The sequence below is a fragment of the Globicephala melas genome, chromosome 2 (genome assembly GCF_963455315.2).
Source record: "Globicephala melas chromosome 2, mGloMel1.2, whole genome shotgun sequence".
NCBI classification, from domain to species: Eukaryota; Metazoa; Chordata; class Mammalia; order Artiodactyla; family Delphinidae; genus Globicephala; species Globicephala melas.
The window spans coordinates 32098110-32120673 of NC_083315.2; the positions used below are offsets into that span (position 1 = coordinate 32098110).

The following is a 22564-nucleotide window of genomic DNA, read 5'->3' on the forward strand; positions in this document are numbered from 1 at the left end:
ACTCTGGTGCCTAGATCTCATCCCAGACTCATGGAACTGGTGCTTTGGGGCTGGTTCAGGACACCTTCATTCACTCCCAGTTCTAGAGGCTTCTTATTGGCTAGAGAGGCCATACTGGTGCTTACCCTGGAGCCACATGCCACAAGCTGGCTGAGCTCTTTAGCAGATGATAAAACTCCAGACTTTTCCGGGATAACAAGTAGTTCCTTCTGCTTGTATCCCTGGGCTGTCCTTGCCTGGCTGTAAGATCTATAATTAGAACTTGTGGTAGACTGGTACTTTGGTGGCTGCCAAAGAACTATGCCTCCCAGTACAGAAAGTCCCCTACATACGAATGAGTTCCATTCCGAAAGCACATTTGTAAGTCCAATTTGTTTGTAAGTCCGACAAAGTTAGCCTAGGTCCCCAACTAACACAATCGGCTCTATAGTACCGTACCGTAATAGGTTTAAAATATTTTTCACACAAATACTACATAAAACACAAAGAAACACACACAAAAAATAAACAATTTGACTCTTACAGTGCAGTACCTTGAAAAGTACGGTAGTAGAGTACAACAGCTGGCATCCAGGGGCTGGCATGGAGTGAACAGGCAAGAAGAGTTACTGACTGGAGGAGGGAGAGGAGGTGGGAGATGGTAGAGCTGAAGGATCGTCAGCAACAGGAGACGGAGGGCGAGCTGCGACGTCACTCACGCCTGACGTGGATGGCACAGGTTCTGGTTCCTCACTGGATTCAGTTCTATCTACCCTCTTGAAAACAAACGGTCCAGTGATGTCTGGATAGCAGCTCTTTTTTTCTCATCATGGATGACGCGGTAGCACTGGATTGCATTCTGAATGGCTGCTGCAACCTTTGTATACCATTCTGCGTTCAGGTCCTGTGCCTCAAAAATTAATGGTGCCTCCTCAAATACAGAAAATCCCCTTGCCATTTCCCGTGTCATGAATCTCTTCGGTTCTTCAGTTACTTCTTCCTCTTGTCTCTCTTTGGCCTTTCTCTGGGCACATTCGCATCTTTGAAAGTTTGCAACTTGAAGGTTCATACGTAGGAGACTTACTGTACTCATATCCTGGTGTGGTCCCTTCCCACATCGATTCTGAGCTTGGTTGTGTCACTTGCTTTAGCCAGTGGGACATCAGCAGCCGTGGTGCACACAGAGGCTTGATAAGTAAATGCTTTTCTTCTTGCAGCCCAGCTGCAATGCTGTAAGGGAGTCCAAGCCATCCTGCTGGAGGGAGAGATCATATGAAGAAACCAGCACATGGAGAGAGAAAAAAGCCACCCGGAGTAGCACCGGGCCATTGGACAGGTGAGTGAGGCCTTTTTGTACTTTCCTAGTCAGCCCAGTCACCAATGCAAGGATAGTACATGAGCAGAAGAACCACCCGTCTATGCTGTATCTGAATCCCTGACCCTCAGAATCTCAAGCAAACAAGGATGTTTTTGTTTTACGCCACCAAGTTTTGTCATAAAACTTAGTGGCGTACCGTACCGCATACCATAAGCATCTTTATGGCTTCTGAAATTTACTGACTCTGTCCCCTCTTCCTCTGTAAGTCGAGGGGATACTTACCCAAAGACACTCAACACTCAGCTCGAGGAATTGGGGAATGAGGGCAACCAACACCGCCTGTTTCGGGGCTTGGTAGGGGTGGCAGAGAGGTAAGTGCCTCTCCCCTGGGAGGGCATTCCCCTGCTGAAAAGCCCCGGCAAGCCTTGTAGCAGCATGTCTGATGGTGCTGCCCTGCAGTGCCGCCCACAAATGCCACCGAGTGTCTCAGCAAGCAGTGAGGTGAGTTCCCTGCCTCGCTCTGGAGTGCTGACTTCTCACCCAAGAACGAGAATGGGATGCCCAACTCTGTGAGCCTGGCCCAGGCCAGGGCACAGGGAGCCCTGAGTCATAGGCCAGCTCAAGATCCCTCCCCCAACCTGTCTGAGCTGGAAACCCCACCTCTTCAGGAGGCTCGGCTGGACCCAGGTGCTGCTAACAATCTTGTCTCAGAGCCAGCTCAGAAAAGACACAGACGCCGCTGAAATCCCACGGCTGCATCACAACAGAAGCAGAATGCAGTATTAGAGACTAATCATCCTGTGGGATTTCTCAGTGAGTTCCTTTGTTATTGGTGTGCAAAAGTCATCACCAAATGGAAATGTCATGTCTGAGTGACGGGTTTTGCATCCAGTGGTGAAGGCATACCCAAAGTACAAGGGAAAAAAACTTAATTCCCATAAAAACGAGCAAAGTCACTAATGAAAATCTCTCCCTATCCAAATTAAAATCATCAACGAAATAAATCCCCCCAACTGATGAATGTACCCAGTTCAAATTTTATTAATAAAACCTAATTTGTTTTCCCAATTTTATGGATTAAATTCCCCAGTTATGTTATTTATTCCCACCACCTTTTCTTCTTGAATCACAAAATAAATGTCAATTTCAAAAGTTAGATGGTGAATATTCATCTCTCTGCCTAGAATCTTGTGGGTGGGAAGCTTTCTTCCTGATTTAGAAGGGGAAAAAAAAACACAATTTAAATATGAAGTATACATAAAGGAAAAAGAAATGGGAAAATTATTATAAAATAGTCTTTTTTTTCTTTTATTCCCTTTTTATCCCCATTCCCCACTCTCATTACCTTCTTCCCCACAGGAGACCATTCTAGTATATTTAATGTGCATTGCTTTTTATGTATGTATCTTGTAAGTGTGCACTGTCGTTGGGTACATATGTTTTTTTTGTTTTTTGTTGTTTGTTTTTTGCGGTACGCGGGCCTCTCACTGTTGTGGCCTCTCCCGCCGCGGAGCACAGGCTCCGGACGCGCAGGCCCAGCGGCCATGGCTCACGGGCCCAGCCGCTCCGCGGCATGTGGGATCTTTCCGGACCGGGGCACGAACCCGCGTCCCCTGCATCGGCAGGCGGACTCCCAACCACTGCGCCACCAGGGAAGCCCTACATGTGTATTTTTAATTGTTGTTACTGGTGTTTGTTTCTTTCTTATTTTCATTCGCTCTGTGTTTCTAAGATCTATCTATGTAGTTATATGAACAACTGACCTTTCGATTTTAACTGCTGTAGAACATTCCATGATGTGCATCCGCCACATTCCACCTTTTCATTCTGCCAGGGATGGACACCTTGTTGACCTCCAACCCCTGGCCACTTTAAACAACACTATACTAAGCATCCTTGTTCATGTCCCTTTACAGACTTTATAAAACAAATGTTCACGCATCTTATTCACAAATCACCGTGTGTGTCCACATGCCTTTAAATGAGGTGCAAAAAGAATCCAGTAAACATCCAGATTTATAAAGCTGAATTTAGATTTCCTCAATTCTTTCTTTATTTTCATAATGAAAATGTTCAAAAAGCTGTTAACATTATGACTTTGAAAACATAAAGAATCACTTGTTCTTAAATTTATTTTTTATTTTTTTGGCCACATCGACGGCTTACAGTTCCCCGACCAGGGACTGAACCCAGGCCTCCTGCAGTGGAAGCGTGGAGTCCTAACCATTGGACCGCCTGGGAAGTCCCACAAAGAATCTCTTTAGAAACAAATTATTTCCTAATCAGTAATAGCCTGTGAAGAAAAACAAAGCACGTTAAAAAAATCAGATCTGTTGTATTCATTTAAAGCAAACACACGCTCACAGTAAAATCTCCCAAGATTTGTACAGTGAGTCCACTTTTTTCCAGTTGAGCCGTATTACAGTTTTTCGGAAGTGCTGCTAAATCACAAGCAAATGGATGAGACAGGTGCATGTGGTCTCTGTTTCCACACAGCCTGCTTCTGTGACAACAGCATCCTTGTCCTCTTTTCAATTTTAACTCCTACTTGAAAGGGAAAAAGTCAGACACATCTCTAGATGCAGCAGGGGTCTCAACCTGCCCTCTGTCCCTCTGCGAAGTTACAACTCTTACACTGTGAATATCTCTTACATGTCAAAATGTCCAACCGATTCAAAAGATGGATTTTTCAACATACTCTTCCATCTTGTCCAGGCCTGACATTTTTGGTCCATATTCCCCTTCGGATCTTGTAGCTCCCTACTTAGTGGCAGTTCGCAGCCCAAGCTGGAGACCTGCCTGCTTGTGAGTTGGTGGCCATTTCCTGGTCATCTCCATGGGTGGACAGTTTTTTCCCTCAAGTTTAGCAGGTCTCTGTTTGTTCTGGGACCCAGCTCCAGCTCTCTTAAAGGAGTCCAGTGGGGCAAGGGACTTGCATATCTTGAATCCTTCTCTGTGAATGAATCCTTCTCCAGCTCCCCTTTGGACATGGAGCCTTTGTGACTCCCGCAGTTACAGACTTCGGCAAAAATAGCTTTTCGGAGGTTCCTGAGCCCTCCATAACTGCTGGGAGAGTGAATAATCTAAGCTGTGGTTTGGTCACCCGTCTTGCCTCTCAGTGCACGTGAAGACCCTCGAATCCTCTTTTAAACAGATGTGCAAGGATAGTCAGGAAACTTTAGGGATGGTTAATAAAGAAGGAAGCTTTCCCACCCAGATACTAAAGTGCATCAAGTTGTGACAGCTGAAACAGTTTAGACCTGGCACACAGAATGGTACATGAGTAGAATGGAAGAGAAAGTCTCGACATAGAGCAAGAACCTGGAGGAACTTAGCATATGAAGATGACAGCATCTCAGACCAGTGATGAAAGATTGGGTGATCCAAGACACAGTGTTAGGAGTCCTGGTTAATCATTTTTTGGGGGAAAAAAGTTAGATCCCTACCTCACACCAGAAGATGAAACATCTAAATGTTAAAAAAATAGAAAGGGGGGCTTCCCTGATGGCGTAGGGGATAAGAATCCACCTGCCAACACAGGGGACACGGGTTTGAGCCCTGGTCCGGGAAGATCCCACATGCCACAGAGCAGCAAATCCCGTGCGCCACAACTACTGAAGCCCGCGTGCCTAGAGCCCATGCTCTGCAACAAGAGAAGCCACTGCAATGAGAAGCCCGTGCACCGCAACAAAGAGTAGCCCCCGCTCACCACAACTAGAGAAAGCCCGCGCGCAGCAACGAAGACCCAATGCGGCCAAAAGTAAATAATAAAATAAAATAAATAAATTTATTTTTTTTTAAAAAAGAAAGAGGGTAGGAGAAAGAAGTCATCAGTAGATTAGAGAATACTGGCGACTATTTATACAACCCCAGAATAAGGAAAGTTCTATAAGCACAGCAACAAAGGCAAACACCGTACAGGAAATATTGATAGATTTCACCAAAAACAAAAAGGAGACACTTTTCTGTCTATAAACCCATCAAAAACAAAACTTAAAGGCAGGGGCTTCCCTGGCGGCACAGTGGTTGAGAGTCCGCCTGCCGATGCAGGGGACACGGGTTCGTGCCCCGGTCCAGGAAGATCCTACATGCCGCGCAGCGGCTGGGCCCGTGAACCATGGCCGCTGAGCCTGTGCGTCCGGAGCCTGTGCTCCGCAACGGGAGAGGCCACAACAGTGAGAGGCCCGCGTACCGGAAAAAAAAAAAAAAAAAAAGAAAAGAAAACTTAAAGGCAAAATAGAACTGGGGGAAATATTTATAGCATATACGCCAAGTTGTTAATATCAGTAGAGTAAGAATTGTCACAGACCAATAGGAATAAAGATGAGACGGATGATGAGCCCCAGAGAAGACACCATTGCTTGAGGAAAGTTGCCAGCGGCCTGGTAATATGTTGATCACATCAGACCCCTTCTTCGCCTAAAGGGACAGCAATTTGTGCTTTTTAGATTTTTACCTACGGCGGATAAGGGTTTGCCTGCCCTGTCTACAGTATGTCTGCCAGCACTCCCGTCTGTGGACTGGCAGAACTGGCATGATATTCTGAATGACATGGGCTCAGCGTGAGTGACTCATTTTTCGGAAGAAAGGAGGGCTGACAGTGGCACACACAATGGGTTCCACTGGTCTTCCTCCACACCCCATCAGCTGGAAGGAGCCAGCCTAATGTAACAGTGGAGCGCTCTGTCCAAGTCTTAGCCGAAGTGCTGGCTCTGGGACAACACCCTGCAGTGCTGGCAGGACGAGCTCCAGGATGCAACATGAACTGATGAGCTGTTTGCAGAGCTGTGTCGCCAGTAGCTAGAATACACAGATCTGGCAGGAAAGGAGAGGCTGCTGTTTTCTTTCTTTGTGGCTTCCATGGCTGTGGACACTGTCATTGCCATTATCTTTATAAGGACTGTCATTCCTTGTTTTCACAAGTGCCAGAGCCAGCACTGCAGCCTGTGCGTCCCCTTCCTCCTATGTAGCGCTGGGATGCTGCAGCTCGCCAGGGCGTCTCACCACCACACTTAGCACCAGAATTCAGACCCTTGTTGCCCCCCGCCCAGTGAGAGATCCAACTCCAGGATCCCAGCCCGAGGGTCTGCTTCCTAGGGCTACTCCTGGTGCCGAACATCCTAGTTTGGGTTCCCCACCAAGAAGACTCTTGAGACTAGACTGTGAGAGTGAGAAGTGAATCTGGGAGTGATTCCAGGAAACACCAGCAGGGGAGCGAGAAGGTAAGACAGGGAAGGGAAGGGAGTCCATACGATGTGTGTTAATGACCACAGGTCACCACTGCGGGCAGTGGGAGATGATGTGGAACAGGCCTCAGAATTGTTCCAGTCTCACTGGAGGGGGCCTCATGGCTGGGGTAGTTATCTACCCGCTCCTATTCATCGCTAGTCAAGACTGTCCCTGAGGTGCCCACTCCTCAGCGCCTCCGACCTTCTTGGAGAGTGAGCTGAACGTGTTTCCCCAGCCTTTGGGCGGGGAGTCTCTGGGGCTGGAGGTTAGAAGCCGCCCAAGTACACGGGACAGTGATTGTTAAGGTGATATGACATGTCTGACTTGGGGCGTGTGTAATTGACCCTAATGACCACGAGGTACTGGGGCTGCTGCTCTACTGTGGGGACAGTGGGGAGCAGGTCTGGAGCCCAGAGAATTCACTGGAGTTTCATAGTGTTTCCAAGCCTGGTGATAACGGTGAGTGGGGAGTTTCAGCGACCAGCATCCCACCAGGGCAAGGCAGTTAAGGGCTCAGACCCTTCAGTGAAGAGCTGGGTCTCCCCAACAGGTAGGCAGCATAGACCAGCATGCTGGCTGAGGGCGAGGGAAATCTAGATTGACCGGTAGAGGAGGAAGATTACGGCTTCAGGACCAGCTGCATTTTGTCTCGGGAGAGACCATGGTTGGCCACCACGTTGAAGGGGTCTCTGTGAGGAAGTGACCTTGCGGGAGGATTTGCGTGGATCTGAGTAGTACGGGGGCAGCCTGGATGCTATGCCGGTCGTGTATCACTTCAGATCTTCTCAGCCCCAGCCTCGTCTCCTACTCCGTCCCCGCTGTGGCAGGCAGTTCCACACTGGCTTGACCAGTTTCATGAAGGTATTCTTGCTTCTTGCTTCCTGCCTCAGGCCCAGGAAACCCAAGGATCCTGCTCAGGACTCATACGTGTGTAACCTGGGTGATCAAGGCAAGTTGTCTCTCACGATCAGTGGGGGACAGAGCCAATGGCTACAGGCTTCTCTGATCTCCGAGGAAGATCGTTCTGGATGCATTTCATCGGCTCCTCAGAAGGCCCCATGGGACTGAGCGCTGTTGCCCACATAGGTGGCCAGCTTGATAATACATCCTTGGATCAGCTCTCCCCTCTCCCCCATTTTACTTCCACCGTCCTTCACTTCTGTTTCTTGGGATTAATTCCCAAATAGACTATCTTCATGGAAGCTTTGGGGGGAATCCAGGCTAAGATACTTAAGGCCCCGTGCACTTATGGAATTAAGCTTCCATTACAAGTCATTTCTGTGTTCCTTCCTTTTATCCATATGAATCTGATTGATGAATGGTTACAACATCAAAACTCAATATCTTCCCAAACTCCTCCCCAGACCTCAGGCAAGCTGTCCACTTTGCGGCTCCATCATTGTTTACCCTGACATTCCTCTGCACATGGGTGTTCTCAATATCATTACGTAGAGTGGTGATCCTCCAGCGAGGGAAAATAGTGCTAGTTTATTGTTCACAGTTAATTCTCTGTGGGACTTTGACATTTCTGCCTGTCTTACAAGCTGAGGCTTCTCTGTTTGCTCCAGGCTGTTGTTTTTCAATGATATCTACACAGTGAATGGCCTTGGAAGAGAAAGACTGTGTTTGCCTCTGGAGCAAAGGGCAGGCATATTTACTGCCAATTAAAAAAGATTCGGGTTCCCTAAGTTCAGGGTTCCTGTCCTCAAATGCAGGTGTTACGTGGCATTCTTTCTGTCACCTAGACCTCTTTATGTCATCCTGTGGAAGCAAAAAATCCAACCAAGCAAAAACCCCCACTGTCTCTCTGGCTGTTGCTATTACTATGAGTCCCAAAGTCCTTTGCTCTGACCCAGGAGACCTGTGTCTTGTGCCAGCATCCACAGAACCGTGACAGGCTAACTTGGTAGATTGCAAGTAGGATCAAATCTTAGACAGTTCTTCACGGCTCTTGATGTGTGCTGTTTTAGTCTTTACCGAGACCCTAAATCCACCTAGTTAAACTCCCACTGTGTTCTTCCCTCAGCCTTCTGTTGCTGCAAGAATTCCTGTAGCGGTCACTCAGCCACTGTTTACTGAGGCCCTTCCGTGCGCCCGGCGCTCTTCTAAGGTCAGGACTAACTGAAACAGACAAAATCCTCACCCCCCTTGTGACTTACATTCTAGTGAAGCCCTCATCTGTGCTATTGGCTTTCTCTCTTTGTTTTGTCCGTCTCTCTCTAGATAACGTGAACCTAAATTCACCAACGACACTCCAGTGAAACGGGTTTCTTCTCCGAATTTACTCTCACATCAGTATGCCAGCTCCTCCCATTCTGAGAGCGAGATCCTAGATTCTGTTCCTTACTCAGCCACCAGCTCTGTGACCTCGGACGTGTCCCTTTCGCTTTCACAAGTCCTCAGGTCCTAATGGGTGCAATGAGGTGTATCCTGCTGAGCGGCTGGAGGGGCTGGAGGAGGCCCTGTGTGTATAATCACCACATTTCTGTGCAACACACGGGGACCCTTCAGTCGTTCTCCCCATCCCAACCCTAGTCCAGTCCTCAGTAAGGACTGGTTAGAGAGACGGAACCCAAGCGCTTCTAATTTTCAGGGTTTCTCTCATTTCTGACTCATGGTTGCTCAGACCTCACGTTGTGTCTGCCCTCCTTTTCCACCCTGATTGCCACAGTCTCCTCAGCTTATTCCTCCCATAATATGGTGCAAAAACGAACAACTCCACACACAGAACATGGCTTCCCGCACTGAGCAGCAGCTCCAGACACTTCATCACCAAGTAGATTAGAATAACACTAACTTTTGCTACCATAGCAACTGCTGTTGGTTGCGCAATAGCCGACTTTTCAAAGCTACTTAAAAATGCTCAAACTGTTTTGCATAAAGTGGATTTACATCACCAAGAGTAGTGGCTTTCCTTTCCCCTTGAGAGTCTTCTTTAAGAAATTGAAAATTTTCCCCCTCAGAAGAATTTCATAATTTAGTTTTAAAAGAACCATTTTAAAACAAAGTTTTGCCAATAGTTTCTTCATGCCCTTGTAAAGACAAATACAAATTAAAAATAAGAGGCTTACGCCTCCCTGTTGAAGCAAGAGGAGACTTCTCCCCTTCCCTTTTCTTAGAGCATTTACTTTGGAAACTTGTAATTGTTCCTCTGTCTCTTTGAAATGTATGCAAATCTTTTTAAAAAGCTAAATAAGCCTCTTGCCAGGTTTATGAGCAGGAATGTCTTTCTCAGGGACCTGGGAACCATCTCTTTGAAACGCCAGGCTTGAGGAAGATGGTGCCCTTATCTCCCTGTTTCTCTGGGAGGACAGACGCCTCCAAGCTGCAAAACTACCTCCTGTCATAAAGGTAGGAGAAGTTAATTTTTCCTTTGGATAAATCCGGTTAACACAGGGGGTTACCCCAACTACCAAGTGAATTCATCTTAAGTTAAGATGAATTACGTGTGACCAATGATGCTGTCAAGTCTTTTTTACTTGAGGGCTAGTTATTGTTTATCTTTAGACCATGTATGTAATTGGTTGTATCTGCTCGGCCGTATAAAAGGACGAGATTCCTTTCTGTCTTTGCTATCTCCTAGCGGATTGCCTGAGAGGCGCATCGCATTCTGGTTTAATGCTTATTCAATAATAAAATTGTTTTCTTTCTTTTCTACCTCGATGGAGAGGTTTCCTGGGTTGGGAGGAGAATTTGTTTTTAATTCTATTTCCCCAACGCCCACCAGAACCAAACATTTAAAACAGCACTCATGGAGTATATCATTATGAGGTTTTGTTAAAAGCTCTGGAGGAAGTTGCCAGGGAATTATAGGAGGAGAAGGAAACTGTATCCAGCTTTCCCTTCATTTACTCTGCCCCAAGGAAGGTGAGGCTTCCGTTCAGAATCAGCCCTGGAAGTGGTCCTCCGATAACAGCCTTGGGAGATTCTGGAGTTCCGGACCAGATAATAGTGGAGGGTCTTTTCCTTTGCTTTTTTAGGAAAACAAAGAATCAACACCTAGACCTGAGATGCTAAGTCTGCAACCCATCTCACAAGTTAGGGAACACCTAGGTACCAGTCACAACTCCAGGGGGCGCCATTCCCACTGTCGCCTGTGTGGATGACACCCCTGGGGTCTTGCGGTGCCAGCCTGCACCTCTCTATATTGTGGCCGTGTCCCTTAAAGAGTTTATTTCAGAAACCCTGGGTTCAGTTCATCTATAACCGCCTACTGCCACTGCCTGAGAAGGATCCAGGGAGAAGTCCAGACAGAAAACTCCAACATCCCAAGAATTGATTCTGCTTCTTTTGTCTCCAGCTGACATTTTTCTTCTCTTCTTTCCTTCCTTTCTTTTCCTAACCTCTCTCTGGTAGAATACAAGATCTTAAAGAGCAGCAGCTTCCTCTTCCTGTTTACTCCTGAGCCCCCAGCATGCAGCAGTGCTTGGCATGCAATAGACCCTCAACAGGCGAGACCAGCACGCTTGTTTTCTTGTTTCCTTCATTGCCATTTAGCACTATCTTCTCCAAGTTTTGAAAGAGACTTTTGTATTTCTGAGCTCACCTTCCTGCCTGGCCTCCAAGCCCCTCAGATATTTCAGGTGGAGTCTTTTCACATTGAGCTGTTGGTCCATTCTGACTTTTATAAACACTGAATAGAATTACATTAAATCTTTGAAAAAAAAATCTAATCTAAGGTAATCTCATGTTTCAGATTTCCCACGTTTCCCACTTTTCAGATGTCTCCTGGTGGAAGCATCTTTTCTCAAGCTTTGGGAAACTTGAGGACCTGTGACATTATGGAACCAGGAACTTAAGCCAGTGAGGCTTTTCCCAAGGGACGTATTGAGAACTGAGCTGCCCTGAGCTGTTGACATTTAGACAAAAAGCAGAGAAGGGGCGGCAAGGAGAGTCCAGAAGCAGGGATATGCACCTGGGCTGATGTCAGAGCCTGGTCCAGACCCCAAGTTACAGGCCTGCCGAAAGACTGGAGAGAGCGGGGTTGAGAGGTTTTGAACATACAGGATTGCCTTCCAAATACATCCTCAGGCAAGAGAAGTAAGATGCCAGAAACTCATATTAGGAAGCAAAAGAACTTCGAAAAGCTATAACGCTGTGGGGGAATTTTAAACATTCACATTTCCTAAACTAGTCTTTCTTCTGAGAAATGACTTGTCTTTCAAAACCATATGGCAGGAGCACACTCAACGTATAATAAAATCCTTGGTTTTGGTAATTATGATGAAGCTGTCGCAGTGTTAAATGATGCCACCTGATGGATTGTGAACACGCAAGTGCCACCATCAGCAATAGCTGGGAGTTTATTATTTTTAACAATCTCTGAAGGCCTGAGAAGGAATGAAGCAAGTGCCAACGGTTGCTCTTGGCCAGCTTACGGCTCAGAGAAGAAAGAGGGAATGAGGAGGAGGGCGAGGAGGAGGAGAAACAGGATAAAGAGAAGAAAATAATATGGAGAGGGGGCAGAAGAGAATCTATTTTTTTCTTTTGATAAAAGTCATTATACTGTCAACAGAAGGTACTTTAAGTAGAGACTTGATTTTTCATGGAGCAGACACAGTTTGCGTGAAGAGACGGTCATCTGTTGAGTGCCACCTCCTGGTACAATCCCCTTTTGGAGCTAAGGGGTCAACACCAAGCTCATGGGGGGGGGCAGAAGAGTGGCAGGGGCAGGGAGGGCCATGACAGAGGGGGGTAAGCTTCAGTGGGTGAACATATTTATTTATAAGAAGTGATCCCCCTTTTCCTATCACCCCAGACTGTATGCACACATTCAGGAGTCTGTCCTTCAGGGGAAAAAGAAATACAGTGGAGGGGCAGACCCCCTCTTGGTCTCACTTGCTGCTCCCTTGCAGTGGACTCAATAACCCTCGCTTTCTACCCTCACTTCTGGCTTGGTAAATTCTTTTACCACACGCGTTGCTGGCGCCATTGCCGAACTCTGTGGCATTTTGGTGGTCCATACGGGGAGGCCTCTCTCTCCTCTCTCTGCCCTTTCCGATCCGTCTTCCAACACGTAGCGATCGGCCTGCTGACTCAGGGCAATTGAAGGTCCCCGAGTCAATTGAAGGTACTCCTTGGTGGGACCCAAAGGCCTCCGGGATAGGACTCCGACTCCCTAAGGGGTACATTCTGGAAATGGTCTTTTCTCCTCTCCAACACTGCCCACGGCCTGAGGTCCCTGGAGACTAGGGATTGTGCGTCCTGGACTAGGCGACTCTTTGGCAGACCGGAAACCTGGTCCCGTACCGACCAACCGTCCCTGCCTAATGGGGTGGCAGTGTCCTTTGGCCCTGGCCTTGGGACTCCTAACTTCCACACCTGGCGCAGTAGGCAGCGACAGCTTGTCCAGGGCGAATCCAGTCACACTGTGAGATCCCCTTTCTCTTTCCACCCTCCCTTGAGGACCATCCATCCTGATCCGCCAACATCTCCAGATATTAATACTTCAAATGAGTTGCCACAAAACTGACTTCATTCCATCAAGCTACAAATGGTGACAAGATAAGGATTCCAACCCCTAGCATCAACACAACTGGCTACTCTTGAACAGTGCTCCCAAAATTTCTATTCACACACACTCACATAGCCCCACGGCTAATCAGCAAAGCTAACCGGGACCCCATGTCGCTGCTTCTCAGCAGGAAGTAGCCCAAGATGATGTCATCACCTAGATGTCAATGATTTGACTTTGCTGATCTGTCAGGGGAGAAATGTGGAGCTTAACAATAGAACAGCCATCTTAGGCTGGGGAGGTCCTTTCGAGATAAGACAATCCCACCCTCCCCTAATGGAAAATTACCAGCAGTTACAAACAGTCAGCATGCCAGGAAGATTGAGCAACGACACACCCAGACCTAACTACCGTATGGGTGGAACATTAACCCAAGGGTGACCAGAAGGGACCATAAAAGAAGCCCAGTGTCTCTCCCCCAGGCACAAACCCTCTTTTGATCTCGCCTGCTGCTCCCTTGCGGTGTACTCAATAAATCTCACTTTCTACCATCAAAAAAAAAAAAAAAGAAAGAAAAAAGAAAAATACACTGGAGGGCTCTCTCTAAAGAAATTGAGTGGCTCTGAGCCAAGAACATCCCATCTGGTGTGTGTAGGAGTCACCCTTGTAGATCACCAACTGGTTTCCTGCTTGTTACCCTAAGCTAACAAGGCCACCGGAATGCATAGAACTCTCTCTCAGCTTTCTTATTGTTTCATCTTTGCATATGAAAAATAAGGACCATCATGCATTTGAAGAAATCCGCCAGAATGAAAGAGAGAGACCAAAGAAACAGAAAAAAATGACCCTAGAAAAAAATAGATTAATTTGGGGGAACAAAAGGGAACTTAAAAAAAAACAACACACACCTTGAATTAGAATCCATAGAGACTCTAGAAGATATATTCATTAACCAAGAACAGAATCCCATGAAAAAGTAATGGTTAGGGAAAAAGAAAGCACTTAGAAATTAAGAATGATATCACTAAAAGAAAGTTCAAAAGAAGAGATGGAAGATAAACATGAAGAAATACTTTAGGAGGTTGAATAAAAAGACAAATAGAAGGAAAAGATGAGGGAATCAATTGAGGAGGGTCAATATCTGAATAATTGGAATTCCAGAAACCTAGAACAGAGAAAACAGAGAGACAGAAATAATAAAAAATAATGCAAGATTATTTCCCTGAGCTGAGGGCACACCAAGTGACAAGAACAAGGAAAGAAGACCACTACCTAGCCATACTGTTGTGACATGTCAGGCCACTAAGAAGAGCTTAAAAAACTCCAGAAATAATGCATGTTATCTCAAGAAGAACAAGAGTTAGATTAGCAGTGGCTTTCTCATCTACAGCACTGGATTCTGGACAAATAGAACAATGCCTTCCAAGTTTTGAGGGAAAATTACTATTATTAAACATTTTAAAATGTATTAATCCATTTAAAAATAATAAACCCATTATATGTTAACATAAATGACATTTTAATTAAAAATAACATTTTTGAAATCTTTTTAATGTCTGGTTTAGTAGAAGACAGCTGGAGTCTCATATCTGCTTCTGCCGTCAGTCTGTGTGATTTCTTGTTTTGGTTGAGGGAAACGATTTTAACCTAGAGTTCTATACCCAGCCAAACTGAAATTAGAAGGTAATATTAAGATATTTTCAGACAATCAGGGACCCTGAAATGTTACTTCCTATATCCATTTTTTTGGGGGGAAGCTATTTGAGAATGTGCTTCAGCAAAGCCAAAGAGTAAACCACAGAATCCAAAGACCTGGGGTTCAGGAAACTTAGGAAATCAACCCAGAAAAGCAGTGAAGAGAAAGTCAGAGGGAGGTTGCGCAGACTGCTCTGTGAGACAGATCCTTGGGGAAAAGGGTGACTTGATAGGATAGGTGATATTATGGAGCATGTGGAAAAAAATGGAAATATTGATAATAGAAAATGGAGAATAATATAAACTGATAAACTTCAGGAGAAACAAATAGGTGTGAAAGAGCAGTAATCCTCACTCAGCAGTGAATGATTGTCCTAGAACCACAAGAATGCAAACACTGCTTTTTTTTTTTTACCTCTTTATTGGAGTATAATTGCTTTACAATGGTGTGTTAGTTTCTGCTGTATAACAAAGTGAATCAGCTATACGTATACGTATATCCCCATATCTTCTCCCTCTTGCGTCTCCCTCCCACCGTCCCTATCCCACCCCTCTAGGTGGTCACAAAGCACCGAGCTGATCTCCCTGTGCTACGCAGCTGCTTCCCACTAGCTATTTTAATTTGGTAGGCAAACACTGCCTATTGAGTTTCAGCACTTAGTTACATCCTGTAGACAAAGTAAAGACGACTTAATTTTTGTTTCAGAACAGGATGCTCCTGCTACTGGTGTTAAAACGCAAAGGTAAAAGTACAACTGGCAAAAATAGAAACACAGAAGGAGGGGAAAATATCGGTAGCTGAAGGGAAGCAAGGGTTACTGAGCTTCTCATCTTAGAAAGGGGAAGGAACTGATGGAAAAGGAAATACAGCATCCTTTTGTCGCTCACATTTACAAAAGTAACCAAAAGAGGATCCCTAACTAGTGCTGTGGCTATCGAGACGTTGGGGAAGGGTGAAGGGAAGGGAGAGGTTTTAGACAGCCACATCCTCATCTGATATAGCAAAAACTCAACCATGCAATCCATTGATAAATCAAGAAATAGTGGTGGAAACCGATTATATCGCGAAATGGAGTTAAATGCCAGATCAGCTAAAAATATAGAGATGGGAAGAGGAAAGGCAGGAGATCGCTGCCTCTATTAACTGTGTTTTAAAATCAATTGAAGGACAAAAGAAAAAGAAAGAAATAGGTTTGTGTGGTCCAGGCCACCAATATACATGATCAAATCGACCTCATTCATTCTTGTCTTGTGTTTGTGATATTGAAGTAGGGGAGGTAGAAATTAGAATCTGGTCTGGTCTCTTTCAACCTACATATCGAATTTGGACCACAATGCGCCAGAAGAGCCTTCACTGATCATGGTATGCAAATGAAGACCCATCCTTTTCCACATAACATTGTTCTTCCATATTGAATCCTATCTCCGTAGGAGGACTGACAAATCTTCTCTATTATCAACCATAACTTAATCTGCTTTCAGTGGAGGGCTGTGGAGGTCCCAGTAGTCAGAGGTGAAATGGAGTAGAAGACAGCGTTCCCTCTTACAGTGGCTTCCGTGGTGACCATGACTCCCAAGGAGAGACTCTGAGAAAAGTCTTGATCTGTCACCTGCCACCATCTTGGTGAATGCATTGGAAGATCGATCCAGATGCTAAAGAAAAGCCAGTGCATCAGATCGAGCACTGGAATCAAAACTGAGATTTAGCTGCAGCTTCTGATATTCAGAAGGGGGAAGAAAGGCACCAAGGAAGCAGGCTTTAAGGGACCCCTTCTAACCAAAAGAGGGCGATTCTAAGTCAGGTGACCGACCACATTAAGAATAACCAACCTGGTGTACCAGATGTAAATGGAGGCCTGAATGCCAAAAAAGTCTCAAATTCTCTGACTGGAAGAAATGTCCCGTTATCATTTTGTAAAGAGCAGGGACTCTCTAAACCAAACGTGTTCATCATGGAGTTCATTCAATAGTGGTTTATTTAGAGCCAACTTAAGATTTGGGGGAAGGGGCTTCCCTGGTGGCGCAGTGGTTGAGAGTCCGCCTGCCGATGCAGGGGACACGGGTTCGTGCCCCGGTCCGGGAAGATCCCACATGCCGCGGAGCGGCTGGGCCCGTGAGCCATGGCCGCTGAGCCTGCGCATCCGGAGCCTGTGCTCCGCAATGGGAGAGGCCACAATAGTGAGAGGCCTGCGTACCACGAAAAAAAATAAAAAAGAGAGAGATTTGGGGAAGAAGGAAGAGAGATATCTTGGTCTCGATTGCATTTATCCATGAAATAGTCTGTAGACTTCCGGGAGTTGATCTCTATAACTCCTAAAGATATAGGATTTTGGCAGTTGTCCGATTAAATTTCCAGATGTGGATTTCTTGGCTAAAAATGCAGTTTGATGATGGTAGTGGGCATTGACCACATTTTATGGATTCTTGTAACCTTTTGAGCCACGTTGCTACATTCAGAGAATTTCCAGCCTTACAAGTCCCATCTTCTTCCCTAAATGAGAACCTTGAAAACTTATTTCCCCGGCTTGCTTGGTGTCTGACACACACACACATGACCTCATATATATTAATCAGACTCGTCTACTTGAGGCTCTATTTGGAAAGAGAGGAAGGTGAGGAAGAGGCTCTGGGTATCCATTTTGCCGACGCAGGTGCTGGCGAGACACCTGACTTTCGGAGGTGGGGTGACTGCAGGGTGGAGTGTCCACAGTGGGACAGTGGAGGTGGCAGCAGTGAGGGAGGCTTCATCCACAAGACAGCTTTGTGGTGTGGTTTTGTTCATTGATCTGGAAATCTTAGGCTCCAGGCTCAGCTTTCCCAACAGGTCAGAGAGCAATGCACCATCCTTTGATGAACTCCTTTGCTCTTCAATCAGCTACACACAGTCTCTGTTGCTTGCAGCCAGGAACCCTGATCACTACGGTTGTCTGTGCTGATCAAAAGAACCAGGTAACTGCCAGACTGCTCTGTCAAATGAGAGCATATCCATCCAACAGAAGTATGGTTAGTTTATGTACTTACGAACATATTTGTTTTGTACAGACACCCATGTATGATTAAGGGTGGGTGGGGAAATTGGTCTCTTACGGACATGAATGAAGTTTGAACTCCAGTTTTAGAGACAGTGCCCCAAAGTTTAATACGCTGACATTTTATTTAGTTTTCAAACAGAGTGCTAACTAACTTTGACTCTGACTTATTATGGCAGGAATGGCTGACAATATAATTATTGATTGTGCCTCTCAGTCATCTTATATTGTACAAAAAGTAGATCTTTATTCCTCATTGAACTTCTGGAGTGTGGGTGGGTTTTCCATGTGATTATGAAGGAACTGAGGTTTGGATATCTTAGAAAATGTTTTCATTGTATTATTTTCAAGTGCACTTAAATCAAGTTGTTCTTTAAAAATTTCAGAAGAAATTCAGCTTCAACATGAGAATGCACCAGAAGTCTATTTACTAAAGGTCAGTTCAGTCCAAGTTTTCTGGAAGGATTATTTTTAAGTGACAGAAATGACAAGAGAGGGCTTCAGATTCAAAGACCATAACTTGGCAGGATTTCTATTGTGGGAATGCCAGCTCAAAGGAGACACTAGAAAACAATTTTTCTGGCAGAAGATCAGAATTTTAAACGAGTTTGTGTGATTTAATACCCACAAACTGGCAAAGTGGGTCTGTGATGGCTTAAACCCAAAGGAAACTCCCAGGACCCCTTAGTCATCCAACAGGAAATAGGCTTCTAGGGCAGTATATTCTTCAGAAGGGAAATATCTCCCCGATCTCTGATGTCATGGAGAATAATGGACAAGAGATTTTCTCAGTGTGCAAAATTGGGGGCACCCATAGTGATAGAGCAAGAAATTCACCCCATGGCTAGACATTGGAGCCCTTGTAACCCTTGTGTAGAGGATGTGGCCTACACTCTTGTTTGGGGACTGTGCTTCCTGGTTTCCCCTTTTTCCTTTTCTCAACAGGTGTATGTGTGTGTGTGTGTGTGTGTGTACCACTATTTCTCCACCATTGTATACTGTGTTTAGGGATGGTTAAATGTGTCATTTAATCATAGGTTGTGTGACCATTAGGAGCCACATCCAGATCTGACTGCGGGAAATGCACAAGCGTTGATATATATTTGATGTATGTAGGATAGTTGCCTTGTGTTAGGTGGGCATTTAAAGACAATATGCAGAGGAAGAAATGAAATGTGTGTATATGTGCACGTATGTGTGTGTTCACCTGTTGGGCGTTCAACGGGTGTAGGTAGGAGACTGCTTGAGTTTCTGACTACTCAGCACAATTTTCCACATCCTTTCTCTGATAAAAGTAGTTCACTTTTTCTTTGGAAAACTCTCTCTACCTCAAACTCTGTTGTTTTTATGGGATTGTTTTTTTGGCTGTGCCACACGGCTTGCGGGATGTTAGTTCCCCGACCAGGGATTGAACCCAGGCCATGGCAGTGAAAGCATGGGGTCCTAACCACTGAACCGCCAGGGAAATCCCTGATGGGATTGTTAATCATGGTGACTAATATTATTTTGGCTGCAGAGTTGGGGCACATGACCCAGGCCTCTACCATGAAGAGTAACCATGCTCTGGACCACGGTGACTGTTTTAAAGATGAGCATTTGCCCCAAATTGGGCTACCAGAGCCCCAGCTGAGATTTTTCAGCTGATGGAGAAGACTGTCTCTTTTCTACGAGGCTTGGATGATGTGAGCCTGCAGATGCCAGTGGCCAAACAGCCTGCCACATGCAGAGAACATGACTCACTCTTACAACAGCTAGTATTCGGTGAGTACTTACTATGTACCAGGTGCTGCTCAAAGTGCTGGATATACTTTCTCTCATTTAATCTATGCGACAACTCTATGAAATAGGTTTCATTATGTCCTCATTTTGAGAACGTTGAGACAAAGAGGGGTTAAGTAACGTATCACTTACATTCATGGTGGAACAAGGGTTCGTATTCAGAAAGTCTGACTTTGTAGCTTGTACGCTACATTGTTATGCTGTACTGCATGGCTAAGATAAGCAGAGAAAAGCCAAGCAGAGAGAAAGAACGGGGAGAGGGAGAGGGCAAAAGAACCCTGATGATACGATTTGAGGAAGCCAGGACAGAGAGCCAGCAGATGGAGAGAAATGAAGCAGTAAATCCAGCTGTGTTGAAGCCAGCTGTACTTCAGGGCTTCACAGGTACTGAGCTCATGTTTCTCGTTAGGGCTTTCAGTGAGTTTGAATTGGGTTTATGTCACTTGTAACTGGAGGCGTTTGAACCTGTACAACTATATGTTATATTCTGTAGCCTTGGTGTCCCATAGAAGGAACCGTTCTGCATCTGGGATGTCTGATACAGGAGCCGCTAGCCACGTGAGGCTATTGAATCATTAAAATGTGCCTAATGCCCTGGGGAACTGAAGTTTTCGTTTTATTTCAGTTTAATAAATTAAAAGTTAAATAGCTAGTAGGTACTGTATTGGACAGCATAGATCTTGAGGACACAGCTAAAGCTCTTCTCGGAGTCCTACATTCCTAAACATGAAGGGGTGAGAATTGGTTATGACAACCCAAGAAGTTGGGAAAATAATGAAAAAACAAATGTAAGGAAAAGAAATGAAAGATTTATAAAAATGAAAACCAATTACTGGCTCAGAAAATAGGACACCAGAACATAAATACAAGAGCTAGATAAATTGAAATAAAAATATACACATAATGAAATTGGTAAATCACTAGCTAACCTACACAAGACAAGAAGGAAGGGAAAGCACAAATATATAAATTTGGAAATAAGAATGGAAAAATAATCATAGATACGGAGGAAATTAAATAAGTTTTAAGAAAATGCTTTACTTATCTTTATGTAAACAAATATGAAAAAACTGGATTATTCTCTTGGACAGGGTAAATTTCCAAAATTGGTTGTATTATAGATAGAACTGAAGCCAACCAATGGATTGTCAAGGAATGAAGTGAGAAATTTGCCAAAGAGCTGCCCCCTCCCCGGTCTGCCCAGCTGAGACAGTTAAACAGCCTCATAGCATTCTAGTCAAAGAAATTTAATCACCCCCCATTGCTGGGCATTTATGACTTTGCAAGTGTTTTTCATACAAAGTTTGAGGACTTCAAAAGAAGCGTTACAGCTTTTGCTTTAAGCCAGCATGATATGGATTTCAAATCCAAAGAAGCATAAAAAAGAACAATAGAGATGAACTTCACATATGAAGAGCAATACAAAATCCTAATCAAATAATAGCAAATGGAAACAATTTAAAGAAAGGGGACTTCCCTGGCGGTCCAATGGTTAAGACTTCGCTTTCCAATGCAGGGGGTGTGGGTTCGATCCCCGGTCGGGGAGTTAAGATCCCTCATGCCTGGCAGTCAAAAAACCAAAACATAAAACAGAAGCAGTATTGTAACAAATTCAATAAAGACTTTAAAAGAAAAAAGGTCCACATCAAAAAAATCTTTAAAAAAAGAAAAAGAACCATAACCAAGAGGGGCTCACTCCAGAAGTTAAAGATAATTCAATAGTAGGCAGTGTTTTCTTGTACTTCATTTATTATCATTTTTGATTTTTAAAACAGATTTATGAAATGGGAACTGGGAAAACTCTTAACAATACAGGTATTTCCTCAATAAAACAAATATATATCTCACGCCAAAGTCAGTATTATTCTTAATGAAGGAAACCCATTTTTTTTGTTGTTTTGTTTTATTAATTTGGCCACACTGAACAGCATGCGGGATCTTAGTTCCCCAAGCAGGGATCGAACCCAGGTCCTGGCAGTGAGAGTACCGAATCCTAACCACTGGACCACCAGGGAAGTCCCTGATGGAAACCCATTAACATGATTAAAGTCAGGAACAAGATAAGGATGTCCACGGTCACCAATGTTATCTGATAGTTTTTCCAGAGTATGAACCATTAAGAAAAGAAATGAGTATAAAAATTGTAGGGGAGGGGGAAGGATAAACTGGGACGAAGTGAGAGAGTGGCATGGACTTATATACACTACCAAATGTAAAATAGATAGCTAGTGGGAAGCAGCTGCATGGCACAGGGAGATCAGCTTGGTGCTTTGTGTCCACCTAGAGGGGTGGGCTAGGGAGGGTGGGAGGGAGACGTAAGAGGGAGGAGATATGGGGATATATGTATACGTATAACTGATTCACTTTGTTATACAGCAGAAGCTAACACACCATTGTAAAACAATTATACTCTAATAAAGATGATTTTAAAAATTGTAAAGGAAGAGACAACATTGATATTATTTCCAAATGCTATGGTTATGTAACTGGAAAACCCAAGGAATCAACTGAAAAAAACTACTAGAAACAGTATGAGAATTCAGTAAGGCTGCTGGTTCCCAACTCAATATACAAAAATTGGTAACTTTCTTAAATAAAATAACACTTTACTAGTTAATATAATGGCATAGAAACATGAATATATGCACAATCACATTCATATTTAATGAAATCGAATGAAAACAAGGACTTTTTTCATTTATCAGGTTGATAAGGTTAAAACATGGATCGTATTTAAAAGTGCAGGGAATTAGACATTCTAATACAATATTGGTGACAGTGTAAAATTGGTGCAACTTTTTTGTAGGCAATTAAACCTTATCTAGCATCATAAAAATATACACACCCTTTGACCCAACTATTCCACATCTAGGAATTTATCCAACATATAACTTTCATATACACATATGCACAAATGCATATATACAAGGGTGTTTATTTTAGCATGGTGTGAGATGCCAAAAGATTTGTAAGGTCAGGAGTTTCCAGCAAAGGGGCAGTGATGAAATATATTTGGAATAGAATACTATATGGCTGTTGAAAAGAATAAAGTAGACCTGTGGGTACAGATCTTGAACAATC

At 44.5% G+C, this 22564-nt stretch overlaps 1 long non-coding RNA gene across 4 annotated transcripts in view; it reads left to right on the top strand.

Moving 5' to 3' along the window:
• LOC132596810 (uncharacterized) overlaps window positions 1-12160 on the top strand; it is a 37202-nt gene extending 25042 nt beyond the window's left edge. For 3 of the 4 annotated variants that reach the window (XR_009562820.1, XR_009562824.1, XR_009562822.1), the window contains 3 exons: window positions 1197-1315; window positions 9762-9877; window positions 11223-12160. This is a non-coding gene — a long non-coding RNA (uncharacterized lncRNA). Of the gene's footprint in view, window positions 1-1196; window positions 1316-8552; window positions 8637-9761; window positions 9878-11222 lie in introns of all 4 variants that reach the window. The other variant, XR_009562823.1, reaches the window with a different exon arrangement.
• Window positions 12161-22564: the final 10404 nt, after the last annotated feature.